The 14,694-nt window shown below is 41.9% G+C and overlaps 1 protein-coding gene across 3 annotated transcripts in view; it reads right to left on the reverse strand.

Moving 5' to 3' along the window:
- Positions 1 to 14,694, reverse strand: part of GPC6 (glypican 6) — a 1,087,460-nt gene that overhangs the window by 433,878 nt on the left and 638,888 nt on the right. The window lies entirely within an intron of this gene.

Raw genomic sequence — 14,694 nt, forward strand, 5'->3', positions numbered from 1 at the left:
AAATTTCTCATGCGACAAGTATAACGTTTCTTTTTCTCCTACCCTTCTTCTGTTCCCAGATAATATGGAGAACACCCAGTTACAGACTTTTACAAAATAATTCCCTTTTTATATTTACATGTTATTCTTAAATATCACTCATCTCTCTCTATAACATGATTATTAAAAAAAAAAAATAGAAAAGGCTATGGAGTCAAGGGGGTCTCTGGCCTTCATAGAGTTCAGCTCTGCTACGTCCAACTGTATGGCCCTAAGTGGGTTTGGGTTTGCAAATCTCAGTTTCCTGCCTTTGTAGGATAATGTAATATGATAGAATAATGTAATAATATACACATAAATGTAGAATAATGTAATATGTAGAATAATGTAATGATGCCTAAAGTGTTTATTGAAAGAATTAATATGAGACAAGGCAGGTAAAATGCTCAGCACCGTGCTAAATGTAATAAACATGAAATAAATGGTAGCCTTTTATATGGATTGTCCTCTGCCCTTTATGCTTCTTTGTTTTTCTACCTCAAAGTCTTTAAATGTTCTTCCCAGACCTCCTAAGTCCAAGTGGACAGAACTGGATAAATTCATGTACCTAATGTGACTGAAGATCTGAAGGCCAACTGGGAAGGTCAAATCCCACACGGGACCTCATTCCAACTTTTGGGTCATTTGTCACTTCCAGTGGGTGCTGAGGGAGGGTTCGAGTGAAAAAGTACCATCGGGGTGCGATAAATGGCAGTGGTTGAGGATCTATCTGCCAGCAGGTGTTGGCAGGTATCAATCACGCCAAAAAAGCCCTCAGGGGCGGGGGTGTGACACCGCATCAAGATGCAACAGTTGCTGGATATTACTTTTTTGAAAATTTCGTACAAAGACTGTTGAAGATGGAAGAGATCACAGAACTCATCTGTCCTAATCCTATTTTATAGATGAAGAAACAGTCTTGCACAATGAAGTGAAAAGATCAACATCTCACGGCAAGTTTGTGACACAGCTAGGACAAGAATCCATTTCTTCTAGAACAGGGCTGGTCCCTCTGTGCCGTGCTAACTACACCCAACAGCTTAGCTATAAGGAAGAGGCTTTAGAGGGAACTTCAGTCTTTTTAATGCATTTTGTGCCACATAAAGGCCCATTACTTCTGTTTCTAAAATACAGTATGGAACTATGGCTCAAGGCACCAGCCTGGAGTCCGCAAATGGAGTTCAAGTCCAGCGCTGCCATCCGTCTAAGCCTTGCATGCTCTTGGGCTCTGATTCCGGTATTCTGAAATGAGACTAACAGACCTCTGACCTCCTCTTGTAGTGTAGGCGACAAAATGTCATGCTTGGCGCAGTGACTGGAGTATAAAGCTGCCGCCTTCACTCCTCTTGTTCCCCCTTCGTACCGTGTGACCTTGCATTTCTCCCAAGTTCCATTCTCTTGCTGGTTGCTTTCCTCCTATTAACTTTGACCCACATTCTGCCTCTTGCCTATAGATGCCCCCTCTTTTCCGTGTTCTGGCAACTACCTTCGAGTGCCACCTCCCTCCTTTTGGTGTCTTTCATCCCTTTAAATGGAGAGAGGTGGCTCTGTTTTACCTATCAGAGAGAAGACAGTGTGAGAATTCCACAAATGGTGTAAGATTATATATGTTATTAGCATGTACTTACCCCTTGGGGTAACTTACTTGAGCAGTGTGGACTCTGGGCAGTAACAGGGTTGTCTAAAGGGCTGGAAGGAGCTGGGGGAGGGGGGGAAGTGGCAAGAGGCGGAACCATATCGATTCCCATCCTGGATTTAACCTTTCATATGTATGTATATGCATACACAAACACACACACATTTATATGCATATACACGTATGCACACATGTTTATAGGCCTATATATGTACAATCATACAAATAAAACCTCTTTGGTTCTGGCACAAGATTTACATTGAACAAGTGTTATCTTAGCTTTAAAAAAAAAATTAAAAGACCACCACTCTGACGTCTCAATTAACCTGAATCAAAGAAGGGATTTATATTCAAGAATAAAAGCTGCTATCCTGAATGTTGAAGTCAAAAGAAACTAGTATCGCTTGTTTCGTTTAAATAAATGGAGGGTTGAAAGAAGAATTCACATCGGATCCAGGATGTACAAGAGTGTTTTCTTTTCTGAAAATCTGTGATAGAATTTGGGGAAAATTTTTTTTTTTTGGTTTCCTTTTCCTTAGCATATATTTTTGCTAACATAACAAAAACTCAATGACTTGGATGAAGGCAGAAGTATGAAATCTATAATAGTTCTAATTTAAACTGGACATTTCGCATTTCTGAATGCTGCCCTGTGTATGAGGGACAGAGTGGGGGCTAGAAACACACTGGCCTTTTCTCCACCACATGCCACAGAGACAGGAATCACCACGAGTAGCATTATCTCGGGATTCAAGGGACAGCGAATACACTATACATCAAATGTGTAATAAAGAGGGTGTATGAATGGGGATAATTAACATCCGGGAACCATCATAACTTTTGCATTTACAGACCCTGTAAATTTAGAGAGTTGCTGGCAGACTAATCAGCAATGCAGAAAGGAGAACGTGAAATAAGACCTTGGTCACGCTCCCGAGGCGCGTACAATGTCACTTTGTGTGGACTCACAAATTTGAAGCTACATCACTTTACACACAAATAAGAAGCTGAATAACAAATAGGAAGGGTGAGAATGGTAGACTCATGAGTAACTAATTAGCCCTGCTTGGTAATAAACACATGCTAAATAAGGGAGCTGAGCTTAAATAAATCTGACACATATCCAATACTGACAGTAATTGTATAAAGAACACAGACAGCACCGCGACTGACCGCTCGGCCATGGGTAATTTTAACAAATCTTTTATTTGAAGAGAGTGAAAACATATTTTATTGCCTTAATCAAAACAGAGATTGGTTTCTTTGAGTAGCTCTTACAGGAAAAGCAATGTAAGTCTTAAATTCTAGAAATTTGTCCGTTAGGACAAAAAGGGTTAGTTATATCTGCTAAAATTGAGGAAAGTGGCTATTTTATTTTTTAAAAAATAAGGAGGCTTCCAGAATAGTGGTGTTTTGGGGTTTTTTGCTTGTTTGTTTTTGTTTTTGTTTTGTTTTGGTTTTTGCTTTATTTATCTGTATCTGAAATAGAGCAGTAACCTCCCCAAGGGGTTTTGGTGACCTGTAAGAATGGGATTTTGTAATATCAGACCTAATAATCTGTCACTCAGCAGGTGAATATAGCAGGAGGAGACAACTGCCCTTGTTCCCACACAATTGTTTCTTCTCAGTAATTTGACTCAAAATTTATTTAACATTCTAGCTTCATTCTACCCCTCAGAAGAGCATTACAAATAATATTACTGCCATTAAAAATAATTAAGTACATCTATAGGCCAGTACTGCATTTGCATAAGGCAAAGTGAAACACAACATAAAATCCATTTCAGGAACACAGATCAGTTTTTAACAATGTGGGAGGTTGTTTAAAAGGAAAATTAATTCTAGTTTAGAAATGTCTTTTAGCATGATGTCTTTTCTCATTTTCTTTCTTTCTTCTTCTTTTTTTTTTCCATCTGTCTGCTCTATCATAATGAGGGGATGTTTATGACTGAATTGTTCACTAGACCCCAATCAAGAGTTATCACAATTTGGACAGTTGGGCTCTTTCCTTCCATATTTGTATATTCATTATAAGAAATGGCTTGGAATGGTGCCTGTGAGTCTTGTCTGTTTCATAGCTGTCAACTATTATAAATTTTAGAGAATTTTGCATAATATTACGGAATACAAACTGATTAGACACTCAGCCCAAAGGAATGTAAACAGGAGGGGTTTTGGAATGAAGGCCTACATATGGGTCCGGTTGTCTTTCCATGGGAAAAATGTGTCAGCATGGCCATTTTCAATGTTTGTGGGGAGCCCGATGCATTTTGACCATGTATGTTTTTATCTACATTTGGGTTTTGCTAGATAGGAGACATTTGGCAATGTCCAGAGCTTTTCTTACTTGACATAGCTTGGAAGAGGGTCAGAGGATGCTCCCAGCATCTAGAGGGTAGAGTCGGGAATGCCACTCAACACCCTAGAGTGCATGGGGCAACCCCCGACAATGAAGAATTCTCTGCCACGAAATGGTGATGGTGCCAGAGCTGAGGAATGCTGATTTAGACACACAGTATCTTGATTTAATGTGAGCAAGATCAGAACAACTGCCCTTTACTTGCGCAATACTAAGTCTTCAAATATCAGATTTAACAGCAGACCACTCATTCCATATGTTCATTTGCATCCTGTTTTTTGTTTGTTTCCATTATTAGAAAGAAGGTGGACATATGGCATTTTGGGACACCCTGCAACCACTAAAGATACAGGGTCTCTTCTCCATCAGCCTCCTTCACAGGGGAGAGTCAGGAAGACATTTGTTTATTGAGCTAAGACCCAAAGTTGACATTTCATGTGCACTGAGCAAAAGCTCAGAATGTCCTCTCTTTCCTGCACCTTCCCATTTTCACATCCCTCTCCTCTTCCCTTTCATTTCTCCCTTTTTATTTTCCTTTTTTGCTCCTTCTGGTGTGATTCAATATGGAAGTCTCAAAATGTTTCCTTCGTTCAGTTCAATTCATTTGAATTCTATGTAACACATATCTATTGAGTATTTTTATATCCCACTAGGAAGACTTTTTTTTTTTTCCTCAGCTACTTAGCATAATAACTAGAGTGAGGGAATCTTAACATTTTTCTTGAATGGGGCTAGATGGGGAACTAGGGCTTTCTGGCAGGACTGACAGAGGCAACTGAATGAACAAAAGCTCAGTGTTAGCAAAGAGCCGAGTGCTGCTGGAGAATGACTTACAGTCTTGTTTTTTGGAGTATGGGGTGGCTTAGGATACTATTGATAGTTAAAGACGATGAATGTCAGTTGGCTATAAAAAGGGAGAGACCTAAGGCTAATGAAAACAAGTCTACTTTGTTAGTTGGCAGGAAAGAATTCTGGAAGATTTTGGAGCAAGGAAATTTCACAAGCAAATAGGTGCAGGAAGAAGATTAATTTGGAGAGCAGTGGGCAGATGGATTGGAAGGCAAGAAAAATGAATGTGGGGAAAGAGGTAATAGGAGCCCGAACCAAGAGATGGGGTCGTGGCGGGGGGGGGGGGGGGGTGGCACTGGGAGGGCGTAGGGGAACTAGTGAGACAGAGAAAGTCTTTAAAATGGCTCTGGAGACATAGAGTGTGAAAAACGGGACTAATTCAGAGTTGATTCAAGGCATCTGAGAGAACGGTGGTCCCATTTGAAAGAAACATAGATTCAGAAGGAGGAAGCAGCATGGGGGAAATACAAATTCCGCTTTGGATTTGTTAAACTTGAGATATTGGGGAGACCTTCAAGGGGACGTTCCCAGCCTGCAATTCAGAATATTACAATGAAGCTGAAAAGAGAGGTTGCCGATGGAAAAATAAGCTGGGGAAGGTGAGAGTCATTTATATGGAGATGGTAGGGAAAGTCCCCAAAACTGGATGAGGAAAGGGAAATAAAGGGACAGGCTTGTGGGAGATGCTCTTGTTTGAGGGTGTGGAAATAGAACAGAAGCAAAGGAAAGAGAGAGAAAGAAGAAATAATCAGAACAGTTGTCATGGAATGAGGATAGCACCATGTGATAAAAGCCAAGGAGATGTTAAGCTGGAGGAGTTAGGGGTGGTTAAAAGCTGTGGAATGGCCGTGGAGCATAAACTGAGCAGAGCCCAGTGGACTGTTTATTAGGAAGTTATCGTGGACCACCGAGGGGACCGTTACTGTACATGGTCATGGGGGAAACTGGCTGGCAAAATCCACAGAGGTGACCAGGAGTGGGTGCTGGAAACACAGAGAGGAGAGAAAGTGTGTGTGTGTTGGGGGGGCAGGTAATGAAGAGGGTGCATTTGAGGCTAGAAGCTTCTAAACATGTCTCTCCAGAGCAGGAAAAGAGCCCAAATCCCCAACTCCTATTAATAACCTACTTCTTGTTAAGCCTTCTGTTCCCCCTTCTATTCCTAAACCGTGTGTATGAAAAACAAAATTTGAACATGAAAAACAGAAATGAGAAGGAACATGACCAAGTGGTGTATAACTAAAAACGGACACAGGAATACCAGCATTTTAGGGTTACACTCTAAAAAATAAGGCAAGGACGGTGCATGAGTCCAGATTATTTTGCCATCACCTCTAAAATGTCCCGATCCATTCACCAAAGCATTCATTCATCCTTCCTCCCTGGGGCCCTGTCCCTAATATTCTAGTGCCCTTTGCTTCCCATAAGTATCTGATGTCTCTTAGGTTTTCATGCATGGAGGCAGGCCAAAAAAAATGTTATTGTTTTAAAAGGGGATAGAGGAAGAAGGTGCAATGTGGTCACACCTATATTAGCAAACCATTTCATTATTTATTGGATGAAAGAGCCAACAGCGGCCTAAAAGGAGTGGTTTCCACAAGACTCTGGAGGCCCTTGCTGGGGTTGCTACAGACACACCTAGCTCCAGCCTTCCTCAATAAAAGACCATGGAGTCACATGCTCCAGGAGTCATGAAGCCTAACCCTCTGGTCTACGAACTCACGGGGAACAGACTGTAACTTGGAGCCACTGGAAGGTGCTCCCTCCACCAACGGAGATCTCAGACATCCAAATGCGTGACGTGAAAATCTGCTTGGTTAGAACAGAGACACAGTCCAGGCTCTAGAGTTCTCACGGGTTTGTGTCCCTTTATGGGCCTCTTGGCAGAGGCAGACACTACCAAGACCCAAGAACAGACAGTGTTGTTTCTGGGAGGACTACTGGTTGGTGTGAGCTGAATTACATGAGATGAGAAGTTTCCAAACCATGCTTTGGCCCCGGAACCCTCTTTATTGACCAACCTTTCATAGGGAACCTCAGAGGAGAACAGCGATGTAAATGGAGGCACTTTTTGGTGGCCGGGAGGATAAGAGGCCCAGAGTCACATCTTTTCAGCCTTCTTTAATGGCCTGCAGTGACCTTGAGGCAGCTTGGAAGATAAGGGGCTTCAAAACTGCCCTTTTGATCATCCTCAAGAAACGGGTCAAATCCGAACAAAATAGCACCTTCATAGTAGCTATAATGATAGAAGATTGCCTGGCACCTAGGTTAGTCAATGGCAGTTTCAAGTCCTTTCAAACCACTTGATAAATAAATCTTGAGGTCCTGCAACACAGTAAGTGATGAGAATACAGTGATAAAAAGGAGATGGAAAACCGGCCCCAGCCCATGGAATTAGGACCAACTAACAGCTGTGTTAAAGACTTCTCACTGATCTTTAAGGACTGTGAGGCAGGTGTGGACATTTCATAGCTGGGTGAGGTGAGACTCAGGAAGACTGTCCTGTGACAGGCCTGGCCTGGGGTGCTCAGCCAATGCCACTCCAGTCGATCCCACCGCACCCTTCATCCCAAAGTCAGGTTCACCATCCCAGCACCCCAAGGCTTCTGCGTGCAGGTCTGATGGAAGTTCTCCTGTGTGGGGCATGGAATCAGACTCAGCAATGATTCCAGGATCCGCTAAATGTCCTCAGGCCAGAGCAGAGTGCCTGATCATGTCTTCCCCAAACACAAGGGCTCATCTTCCCCAGGGTGCCTTAGTAGACTGGTCAAAGCGAACGTTCTCTGATGATCTCAGAGTAGATCCCATAGTGCATCCAAAAGACTTGTACCACATTGGAAGAGACCTCCATACCGCCTTTTTTCCTGTGGTAGGGTTTGAAATTTGAAGGACCAAAAAAAAAAAAAAAGAAGTGCTGGGTTTCTCTTCCCAATTGCTGTTCTTTGTTGCTTTGTGGATAGTTTTTCTATTCCTGACTGAGTCCTCATAAAAGCAAACAAGAAATGAGAAGAAGAACTTGCCTCTCTTTAACATGAGTTGATTATTTCCCTGCCATGACTTATTCTGGAATATTAAAAAGTAATAAAATTAAAATAGCCTTTGGGAGGAAGAGAGTACACTGGCCACATTGGGCTTTGACCAAAAAGTCCATTGAGGTGGACAACACCACTGGCTTTCAGAATGCTGGGTCAATGGAACAACACACTTTCATATTAACTTAAAGCGAAGTTCACAGCTCCTTTCTGATTTTATGGCACTTCTTCTAGTTTCTGCCAGGAGGAAAAAAAAAATCTGCTTTCACAGTGGAAGTCTGACAAGTTATTTCAACTATATTAACAGCAGGCTCCAGTCAGTTGCTCTTTTGTGCTTTCTGGCATTCCTGCAGTTCCAACTAGAAATAAGGGGTCAAAATGTTGGAGTTTGGGGGATAACACTGGAATTACACTTAGTCTCAGTTTTCTGTTAAGAAAGACATCAAAAGGAAAGTTTCTGCCAAATACAAATTCTTGGCAATGTGGACCCAGTTCAATGATCAAAAACAGTGGTTACTACCCTTAAAACCAGCCAGTCAACCAAAAGGCAGCAAAGAGAAGGTCTGATTTATGCCTGTAAGGGATTCTTTCACATTTGTCTTAGCCCAAGTTCTTAAGAAAGCACAGCATGAAGCACGGATCAGGGCGCTGACATTTTATCTCAGAGATAGAAGCCTGAAGCAAGGAGAGTGAGGGAAAAAAGGAGAGGGGGGCAAGGAGATAAGCCACAAAAGCAGTGGGACAGGACAAATCACGGCACCGGCTACTTCTTTGCAATGAGCCGCTAAGAGACTCAGCTGGTCTCTCAGAAGGTGTGCCTGCTCACTCTTCTGCCAGACCTTCAGGAAGGGTGCTGAGCCCAAAATACACCTGGACGTAGCTCAGAGAACAGAGGAAGAAGAACATCCTCACCCTGGCAGCCTCTGGCCTCCTAGGCTAGAGCCCCCCAGTGCGGACCCCTCTCCCCCATACTTTTTGGTTGCTTTTGGCCCGGCTGCAGTCACTCATGAAGTTAAAGCCCATTTGTGCACTTGTTCCATCAAGTTCAGAAGAGGAGGGAGACGTGGCAGAGGTGGGAGGTAGCCAAGAGAGAAAGGAGGGGATAGACAGTCAAGGGAATCGGAGAAGAATAATGATGTAGGTTCAATTCAGTTGTTAGATTTGATTCTGAGCTTTCCAATCTGTCGTATGGTTCACTAGGTCCCTAAAATAAGATCAAGCTAGATATTAAAATACAAGTATTCCTGATAGTGAGTCAAAAATATTTTTTCTAGAAAAATTTTTTTCCTAATGGAGACCGACACTATTTAAGAGAATAAACAGCATCCTCATTAATTAGAACACAAAGTAGTGAGTTCCACTGCATTGTTTCTTCAACCTTCCAATATGGACAATGATATATTGGCAAAGCTGTTTTGGCAAATGCTATAAGGGTCTAACAAGGCAGTAGAGTGTGATAAATTTTAAAATGTACGGGGGAACGCACAGGGAGCATAGCCTTAGGCAGTATCCCACAATATTTATTCTCTCAAATGGGCTTTTGATACATTGATGGCACCATTTATACTCTGGGTGAGTTTCCTAACTTCTCTTGGGATACTAAAATGTACCACCATAGGCAATTGCAAGAATTAAAAAGAACGTATAGAAAACGCCAGTGACATAAGATCTACAGCTCAATAAATACAGCTAATGACTCCTGCTTGATTTGTCAGGGGGGGAGGAGAGAGAAGAGCCTAGGAAAATCCTGAGAGTTCAAGCACAGTGACTAGGAGGACACACAGTCCCTTGAACAACACCAGTGAGGGGGCAGTTTTGAAAAAGACAGTGATTTCAGTTTGTGACATACCAAGTTTGAAGAATCAAAAAGATATTCCAGTGGAAAAGCTCATTAAGAAAAATGTAGCCAGGAGGACATCATCAAGATAAAGGCATAGGAGGCTCCTTGCCTTTCCCTCCTCCCACGGAAGCCTGAATACACAGCTACAAATGGAGCCATTCCCTCTGAGAAAAATCCAGAAACTAGCTGAGTGGCTCCTACAGATTGGGTGACTGAGAAAGCATGTTGAAATGAGTAAACAGGCTGAGACACATTCCATGAACCCCAGCCCCCGCACAGCTGGGAGGAAACCCCCAGCTCTCAGCTCTCCCTGAGAGGCAAAGGCTTCAGACCACACATCTAGCACCCCAACTAAGGTTGCCACCTGAGGGACAGGTTCTCAAATCATCCAGTTCTGAAAGTCAATGAGGCTTGAGCTCAAGAGTCCTACCGGACAAACAAAGCAATGGCTGCTAATGGGTCCGTGAATATCTACTAAGGTTATCTCCCCGCAGGGCTCAACACAGAGGGAGCAGGCAAAAATGTCCATCTCCATCTCCCAGTCTGTCCCTGGAAGGGGTTCGATGGCATACTTTACAAGGGGCTGTCGCAAAGATCCAACTTTAATCAGATTGCCTCTAGGTGCTGACTACAGTCTTTGCAGGACTCTAAAGGACCAGTGGGCACTTGCCCCACGTTCTCCCTCCGCATTCTTCCAACAATAAAACCAAAGCTACCTCTTCTTCCTGGAAGGAGCTTTTCTACACATCCAACACCCCAACTTTTGTGGCTGTTAACCTAGGGATGGGCCCTCAAATCACCCAGCTCTGATAGCCAATAGGGCTGCACTTTCCACAGTCCCACAAGATTATATTAAACAACAACAAAAAAGCAGTATTCAAAAGGGCACACAAGCACTTCCTGTAAGCAAAGGATCTGAATAGACTTTTTTTTTTTTTTCCAAAGAAGACATACACATGGCTAATAGGTACACGGAAAAGTGCTCCGTATCACAGAACATAAGGGAAATGCAAATCAAAACCATAATGAGATATCATCTCACACCTGCTAAGATGTCTAGTATCAAAGAGACAAGAGAGAACAAATGCTGGCAGGAAGCAGAGAAAAGGGAATCCTCGTGCACTGCTGGTAAGAATGTAAATTGGTGCAGCCACCGTGGAAAACATATAGAGTTTCCTCCAAAAAATTAAAAATAGAATTATCAGAACAATATGATCCAACGATCCCATTTCTGGGCATTTATCCAAAGGAAATGAAATCATTATCTGGAGGGGATACCTGTGCTCCCTTGTTCACTGAAGCATTGTCAAAAAAAAATCCTAACATTTGCGACGACATGGATGAACTTAGAGCATGTTACGTTAAGTGAAATAAGTTAGAGAGAGAAAGTTGTATAGTAACGCATGGTGTCATTTATATGTAGAATTTTTTTTTTTTTTTTTAAAGTTGAACTCATAGAGATAGAGAGCATGATAGTGATTTTCAGGACTTGGGGTTGCGGGAAATAGGGAGAAGTCGGTAAAAGGGTACAAACTTTCAGTTATAAGATCAATAGTGTCTGAGGATCTACTGTATAACATGCTGACTTCAGTTCGTAATACCTTATTATATAATTGAAATTTGCTGATAGAGTAGAACTTGAACTTTGTTTTCCTGGAAAAAAAAAATATGTGATGTGATGGATATGTTAGTTAACGCAATTGAGTTAATTCACAACGTATACATATATCAAAATATCACGTTGTATCTCTTAAATCTATTTGTCATTTTATTTGTCCAATTTGTCCAATTTTATTTGTCAATTATGCCTCAATAAAGCTGAAAACAAAACTTCAAAGAGATATATAATTGCCAATATTGGTTAGAGGATCTAAGTTCTGTGTGGTTAAGGATCTTCATGATTTCAAATTCCTAAACCCCTGACATACTGCAGTGAATCAGTATGTAGTCACAGGTAGATACAGTTGACTTTCCCCATAGAGTTACGGAGTTTTTCCTCTTCTGATCGCATAAATTATCTCAGTATTTATTTATTTATTTATTTATTTATTTATTTATTTATTTATTTTTTCCCTCTATCTGTGTTCTTCCAGCCCTCTGAGTGTTTACTTATTTTATCTCATCCATTCCCTCTCCTCCTGGTCATCTTTACTCTTCTTGCTGCTCGTAGTTAGTAAGAGTAAAGGAAACACCCGCTCCTAATTAGTGGCTGTGATAAACCCGCCTTTTAATAAGACAGAGATCAGTGCTTTTTTGGGAAGTGAGGCCTATGAGAAATTTTATTTTTAAAGATTTTATTTATTTGACAGAGAGAGAGAGATCACAAGCAGGCAGAGAAGCAGGCAGAGAAGCAGACAGAGGGGGGGGGGGAAGCAGGCTCCCTGCCGAGCAGAGAACCTGACGTGGGGCTCAAATTCCAGGACCCTGAGATCATGACCCAAGTGGAAGGCAGAGCCTTAACCCAATGAGCCACCCAGGCAACCACCATGAGAAATTTTAAAATCAATTTGGATCCTTAACATTAACGAACGTCAGAAGGGCTTGCTGAATAGCTACCAGGGGCCACAATAAGGAGAAGAGAAATCAAAGAGTAAAGTCGCTTCTCTACTCTAGGAGTTTAAAAACTAATGAGAAAGATTTTTTAAAAACTTACAATACAGATCGATAATAAAGTGAAACAGTGGAATTAAATGTGAAGCTGAACAGTGAAGCCAGCTGTGTTCATAGAATGAGGAGGAAAATCTAGGAACAGAACGTGAGGGGAGCCTAAAGCAGACAAGTAAGAAACAGCACAGCAAACACTGTCAACCGACAACTGGTTCTCTGTTTTCTTGTTTTTTCTGAGGGGAGGGGTCCTCAGTCTGAATTTGCAAAGTCCTGGAGCTTTAAAATGGCCGACGGTGAACCCTCCAAGAGGGAATCACTGTGAATGAGCAAAGGTTGTCACCATCCCCTCTTTTCCAGTGGGAAGAAAATATCCCTATCTCATGTCCCCCCTGCCCAGGAAAAGGAGGAAGAGAGGAGTAGCATATTTAAAAACTGAAAAGAAAAAAAAAAGGTATAATCATTCAATACCCACAGGAGATTTTGTTACACAAGAAAAACTAGAAACTTTAGTACTTGAATTTAGAGATGCCCATTCCAGACAGAAGACAACTACGATGAGAGAAAATGGCTCAATTTAAAGGTGGATTTCTAAAAACTTCTCAGGATGAGACCCTCCTGGAGTTAAGGTGGATCCCAATGACTTAGTGTTCTCACAGGAGAAACGAGCGTGGAGAAGGCCCACGAGGACAGAAGTAGAGACAGAAGTGATACAGCCACAGGCCAAGGAACACCAAGGGATACTGAGAGCCAGTGGAAGACGAAGGCACGGGACAGGATCTCCCTCAGAGTTTCCAGAAGGAACTCACCCCGCTGACACCTTGATGGCAAACTTCTGGCCTCCAGAAAATAATTCTATTGTTTTAAGCCACCTGATTTGTGAAAATTTTGTTATGGCAACCCTAGGAAACTACTCAATCAAGAGCAAAACTTTTAAAAATGGTTTTGAACAAAACAGAAAAACCCATCTGCCATATTTTATCTTCCCAGAATCATGGAATATTTAGGGCTGAAAAGGAACCAATTTAAAAAGAAACCAATGTACAAATGCTTTGCTATAAATATTCCAAGCAAAACCTCATTAATTTGAACTAATTGGAGGGAAGGCACTTCTGAAATAGTAAAGAATAATGGTAGAATATTTTTGTATACCAATATATTATTATCTGAAAGAGGTTTAATGCCTGTCTAAGAATGTGCAGTAATTAACAGACACATCATTCACCGGCTTTCCATGAACCATGAACTTTCCATGAATGAATGACGCTCACATACTACAGTAAGCAAGCTGAGCACGAGGCTTTGTGATCTGTTTTGGATGGTGCCCATCTCCCTGCACCATCTCCCACACTCCCTCCGATACCCTCTGCCTTCAGAAGATCACTTGCACACTAAGATGAGCACCTCTGTGCTTTTGTGCGTACTGTTCTCTTTCTGCAATACTTCCTAGTCACTATCAATAGCCTTATGTGCTTCTATCATGATCGACTAGTTAATATGATAGGCACTCGATAAACATTATTTCATTCAACTTTTAGAACACTAAAAGATACATGTTATCATTCCTGTTTCACAGGTGGGCCAACAGTCAAAAAGGTCAAGTGAGATGCCCGAGATCATACAAATTAGTAAGCCTTGATTTGACTCCAGCACTCTCTGATAACCAAAGCCCATGTTCACACTCTTTCCTCTTTTGAGTTGAGCTCCTACTCATCCTTCAAGACCCTTCAGCGGGAAGACTTTTCCAATACATGCAGGCAAATAGACTGCTATTGGTATCTCAGTATCATGTCTTGTGTCTTGGTATCTAGGAATACTGTGCTTATAATTGGCCGGGGGGCGGGGAAGGTAAAGAAATAAGCATGCATACACACACACACACACACACACACACAGTCCATTCTGGTTATTTGTGGTAATTCTACAAAGTGACGATGAATACTAAATCAGTGAATACTGAACCACTGTCCAAAGGGGAAGTGTAGACACACACACACACACACACACACACACACACACACACGCACCCCTCTCATACAGATTATAATCTTAAATCCTAAAAAAAAATTTATCGTGTCAGGTTCTATTTTCTTTATATTACAAACAAGAAAATGAGGGTTCCTAATATTAAGTGGCTTGCCTGATAGCCCACTGGGCTTATAGAATGAATGGCTTGTCCCAGTCACAGGCACCGGGACCAAGATTCAAACCCCACTTGCCTGGCTCAGAGCCAAAGCTTCTCAAGCTACTTGCCTTGCCTGTTTCCCTCTATCCTCTGCTCAGCTCCACCAGGAGAAAACCACAAAGAAGAGCATCACCTCGTTCAGTCTCCGTTGGGAATGTGGGTGATTCTCAGTTT

Source organism: Lontra canadensis, unplaced genomic scaffold (genome assembly GCF_010015895.1).
Source record: "Lontra canadensis isolate GAN:19392208 unplaced genomic scaffold, GSC_riverotter_1.0 scaffold26, whole genome shotgun sequence".
Classification (NCBI taxonomy): Eukaryota; Metazoa; Chordata; class Mammalia; order Carnivora; family Mustelidae; genus Lontra; species Lontra canadensis.